Source organism: Carlito syrichta, unplaced genomic scaffold (genome assembly GCF_000164805.1).
Source record: "Carlito syrichta isolate Samal-C Ts95f unplaced genomic scaffold, Tarsius_syrichta-2.0.1 Scaffold124523, whole genome shotgun sequence".
In the NCBI taxonomy this organism is placed as follows: Eukaryota; Metazoa; Chordata; class Mammalia; order Primates; family Tarsiidae; genus Carlito; species Carlito syrichta.
The window spans coordinates 48,990-54,700 of NW_007068619.1; positions in this window are offsets into that span (position 1 = coordinate 48,990).

The window sequence follows — 5,711 nt, forward strand, 5'->3', positions numbered from 1 at the left end:
CTCAGGCAATCTACTCACCTCAGCCTCCCAAAGACGCGGGATTACAGGCTGAGCCACCGAGCTCGGCTTACCCCACATCTTTAAGATAAAAAAATAATAATAATAAAATTTTAAAATACCTTACTTTATATAAGATTGCCTTCGTGCCTGGCAAATCTGTGTAATCTTTAAAGTTATAAATGAGTTGCTAATGTATACTAATCAGTTGACTAATGACTGGCAACCCCTAGGTCACTTCAGGATGGGGACTGTCACCTGAAAGACCAAGGCCAGATTTGAGGGCTAGGACTTTGAGCCCTGCTTCCCGTTCCTGGAATCCGTTTCCTTAGTTTGATTTCTGTTGCTTATAATAGAATATCTGAAACTAGCCAGGCTCGATGGCTCAGCCTGTAATCCCAACGCTTTGGGAGGCTGAGGTGAGTGAATTGCCTGAGCCCGCGGGCTCAAGACCCGCCTGGGCAACTTGGGGAAACCTCATCTCTACAATAAATCAAAAACATAGCCAGGTGTGGTAGCGCGCACCTGTAGTTCCAGCTACTTGGAAGGCTGAGGCGGAAGGATCACTGGAGCCCAGCAGGTCGAGGCTGCGGTGGCCAGGACCAGCCACTGCACTCCAGTCTGGGTGACAGAGTGAGACTCCAACTCAAAAAATAAAAAAAATATCTGAAATTAAGGCATTCATCAAGAAGAAAAGGAATTTATTTTTCTATTTTTTGAGTTGGAGTCTCACTCTGCTGCCCAGGCTGGAGTGCAATGGCTGGTCCTGGCCACCGCAGCCTCGACCTGCTGGGCTCAGGCGATCCATCTGCCTTAGTCTTCCAAGTAGCTAAGATTACAGGTGTGCACCACCAACATGGCTAATTTTTTTGTGATTTATCGTAGAGACGAGGTCTCACCAAGTTGTCTAGGCTGGTCTTGCTCAGGCAATCCTCTCACCTCGGCCTCCCAAAGTGTTAGGATGACAGACTGAGCCCCTGTACCCAGCAGGAATTTAGTTCTTCCAGAGTCTGAGAACTCCAAAGTTAATGGGGCACATCCGGTGAGGGGGGAAAGGGACTGAAGGTTAAGTTGTTCACCAGTGGCCAATGGTTTAATCAGTCATGTCTTTATTACATGAAACCTTCATAAAACATAGAAGGACAGGTTTTTGGAGAGCTTCCAAACCGCTGATGAGGTGGAGGTTCCTGGAGGGTTATGCTCCCAGGGAAGCACAGATAACCTTTACAATAAACCAGTAAATGTAAATATAGTGTTTTCTCTGAGTTTTGTGAGCTATTCACGAGTTAGTCAAACCCTGAGGAGCAAGACAGACTTTGGAACCGCTATAACAGATTTGTCAGAAACACAACCTGGAGCTTGTGATTATTGGCATCAGAAATGGGGGCAGTCTTGTAGGACTGATCCCTAAACCGGTGGGGTCTGACCTTGTCTCCAAGTAGTGTCATAATGGAATAGATTTAGAGGTACTCTGCTGGTGTCTTCTGCAGAAGTAATTCCTTGATTGTTAAGTGGAGCAAACCTTTCACACATTCTGATGTCAGAAGTGTGTTGTGACAGAGTATGGTGAGAGAAACTGAGTTTGTTATTTTATTTTTGTAGATACAAAATCTTGCTATATTGTCTAGGATGGTCTTGAACTCCTGTGCTCAGGTAATCCTCTTGCCTTGGCCTCCCAAAGTGCTGCGATTACACGCATGAGCCACTATGCCTGGCTTAATGTTATCATAGTTGGATTTACCTCTGCTGTTTGCTTTTTTGTTTTCTGTCTCGTGCCTTTTATTCCTTCCTTCCTTAGTGTTTTGTGGTTCTTTTGTTAAGTGAATATTTTCTAATGTAGCTTAGGCAATCCTCCTACCTCAGCCTCCTGAGTAGCTGCGACTACAAACATGTACCACCACTGGCCGGATAATTTTCTTGAAGATGTGATCTCACAGCGTTGCCCAGGCTGGTCTTGATCTCATGGACCCAAGAAATCCTTTTGTCTTAGCCTCCTGAGTAGCTGAGATTATAGACCCAAGTCAATGCACCTGGCTACATGCAGATTTTCTTCCACCTCTGCAACTCCTGAGACATAACCTCCGTGTTCAAGGTTCAGCTGTATTGTCCTTTTATGGCATCTAATATATGCAGCTGCCATTCTCCAGAAATCTTTTTTTTTTTTTTTGAGTTGGAGTCTCACTCTGTTGCCCAGACTGGAGTGGAGTGGCTGCTCCTGGCCTCTGCAGCCTCGCCTGCTGGGCTCCAGCGATCCTTCCACCTCAGCCTTCCAAGTAGCTGGAACTACAGGTGCGTGCTACCACACCCGGCTAATTTTTTGATTTATTGTAGAGCTGAGGTCTTGCCAAGTTGCCCAGGCAGGTCTTGAACCCGCGGGCTCAGGCAGTCCACTCGCCTTGGCCTGCCAAAGGCGCGGGATTACAGGCTGAGCTACTGAGCCTGGCTCAAATCTTTTGACTACCACTTAGGTAGTTGAGGGTGCTTTTCCAGGCTTCAGAAAGGAGAAGGATAGAGAAAAAAAACTCCAAATTACATATAATCATTTTTTCTCTTCCTACCCATTGGTTCTGTATTAGTTTTCTAGGGCTGTGTTGAGATAAGGAAAACCAAACTATTCTTCCTACTCTCACAATTACCACTTGCCCAAAATGGTCACCAAAATGTATGGGGATTTCTTCCCATCAGACATTTCTGCCGCTTACACCAGCTGAGTGTCCTACAGTTCAATTCAGTTTTGACACCATCAACCTGGAGATAGCATCAGATCTTGCATATTGAGAACTCAGTCCCACAAGACTGCCACCACAGGCTGGACAGGGTGGCTCATGCCTATAATTGCAGCACTTTGGGAGGCTGATGGGAGAGGATTGCCTGAATCCATGGATTCGAGACCAGCCCAGCCAATTCAGCAATACCTCATCTCTACAATAAAAATCAAAAAAATTAGCTGAGTGTGGCAGACCATGCCTGTAGTTCAAGCTACTTGAAAGGCTGAGGCGGAAGGATTGCCTGAGTCCAGCAGGTTGAGGCTGTGGTGGCCATGAGCATGCTCCTGCATTTCAGCCTGGGCAACAGAGTGAGACTTCAATTCAAAAAAGACTGCCACCACTTCAGATGCCAGTCGCAAGCACAGGTTGTGACCTGTACTGTGACCAGTTGGCTATAAATATGGGGTTCTCTTGGCCCCTTCCTCAGGTTTGATTAATTTGCTAGAGCAGCTTACAGAACTCCAGAAACACTTTGCCGATGTTTACCCATTTATTGTAAAGGCTGTTACATGAACAGCCATATGGAAGAGATGAATTGGGGGAATCCTGTGTGGGAAGGGGCATAGGGTTCCATGCCTGCCCAGGTGCCCCATCCTCCAGGCACTCCAGTGTTCATCTGTCTGTAAGCTCTCTGAACCCTGTCCTCTAGGGTTTTTATGGAGGTTCCATTACTTAGACACCACTGGCCTTCAGTCCCCTCGTCCCTTTCCCCTCTCCCTTCCTTGGAGGTCAGGGTGTGGTGCTGAAAATTCCAACCCTCTAGTCACATTGGGCTTCCCTAGCTACCTGGTCACATCCGTCCTAAGCCCATCCTATCCAAGAACCTAAGGGTAGGCTCAGAGCAAAAGATGCTCTTCTTACCTGGGAAAATCCATGAAATTTAAGATCTCTGTATCAGATGCACCTGTTACTTAAGAAATGTCAGGGATCTTAGGAGATTTGTGTCAGGAACTGGGGTCAAAGACCAAATATAGAACAAAAGATTCTTCTTATTCTGCATTCTACAAGAGTTTTAGATGCTCTGTGTCTAAAACCAGGGGCAGAGACTATTTATTATCATATTCTGCCATATAGAACACTAGCGGTCCCCTACCTTTTTGGCATCAGGGACCGGTTTCATGGAAGACACAATTTTTCCACTGACCGAGGGATCCACAGGCAATTAGATTCTCATAAGGAGTGCACAGCCTAGATCCCTCTCATGTGGTTTACAATAGGGTTTGCCCTCCTATGAAAATCTAATGCCAGCCGGGTGCGGTGGCTCACATCTGTAATCCCAGCACTTTGGGAGGCAGAGGAGAGACTCAGACTCAAAACAACAACAAAAGCAAAAAGAGAATCTAATGCCTCCACGGATATGACAGAAGGCAGAGCACCACTCACTCACCACTTACTGCTGTGCAACCCAGATTTGGGGACCCCTGACTTAAACAGCAGAAATGTATTTTTCACAGTTTGGAGGATAGAAGGTGAGGATTGATGTATTGCTTCTTGAGCCCTCTCTCTTCTTGGCTTGCAGGTGCTGCCTTCTTACCGAATACTAACAGTCCTTCCTCTGCGGACTAGTGTCTCTGGTGTCTCCTTCTGGAGGATATTAGTTGGATTAGAACCCCACCCATAGGACCTCTTTTGACCTTAATCCCCTCCAAAAAGCCCCTATCTATAAATGCATGGGGATTAGGGCTTTAATGCATGGATTTTTGAAGGGACAGAAGTCATTTCATAATAAGCTTCCACCTCTAAGTACATAAAAAGGGGGAAGAGGAGGGATGTTATTAGGTATCATTAACCCTCTTTAGAAGTGGTACTTTTTACTTTGTAGTTTTCTACCTGACCAATAAGTTGTCTTATTAAAGAAAATTTCCTGGGAGAAAGTATGTGAGAAATGTACAAGTCTTTCTTCTTGGGATTGTTTTATTTAATCCAAATATTTTTTTTTCAGTGAACACAATGAACCATTTATTAGGCCTCAAGTCTTGTGATCTAGTTAAACTGTAATGTCAGAAACATAGTCCCAACCAAGGATGAGAGTGGTGTAACACAAGTGTTAGTGTATGATCGTTGGGTTTTTTTGTTTGTTTTTTTTGTTTTATGGATAAACTTTATTTTTAGGTTTAAAGAAAATTGAACACACTACAGAACATTCCCGTAAACCTTCTGTATGGGTTTCTGGGAACCTCGTGCCTCTGAAGTTTCCACTGTTATTAGCAACTTGTATTAGTGTGGTACATTTGTGACAATGAAATGATATAGGTTTGTTATTATGACAAATCCATAGCTAACAAGTTTGATAAATATATAATGTATTATTACAATAGTGGTTTTTTTTAAATAAAAACTTTATGAAAGTAAGACATACATACATAAGAAAGACACAAATGGTAAGTTTATATAGCTTGAGGGGTTATCATATATGGAGTACACTTTTGTGTAACCACCCTCATCAATCAGAAGTCTGCCACTTTATTGCCAGCCACTATTTTCTTTTTCCTTTTTGTTTTCTTTTTTCTTGTTTTTTTTTTTTGCGTCAGAGTCTTACTCTGTCACCCATGCTGGAGTGCAGTGGCGCTCATGGCCACCCCAGCATCGACGTGCTGGGCTCAGGCGATCCTTCTGCCTCAGCCTTCCAAGTAGGCAGAACTACAGGTGTGTGCGCCACCACACCCAGCTAACTTATGTATTGTAGAGATGAGGTCTCACCAAGTTGCCCAGACTGGTCTCAAACCCCTTAGCTCAGGCAATCCTCTCACCTCAGCCTCCCAAAGTGCTGGGATTACAGGCTTGTGAGCCACCACGTCGGGCCAACCAGCCACTGTTTTCTTGCACCTTGTAAAATGTACCACTGTAGTCCATAGATGATTGGTTTTGCCCATATTTAAATCTTTATGTAAGTGGAATCATGGCATTCTTCTTTCATGTCTAGCTTTTTCCATTGAATAGCATGTT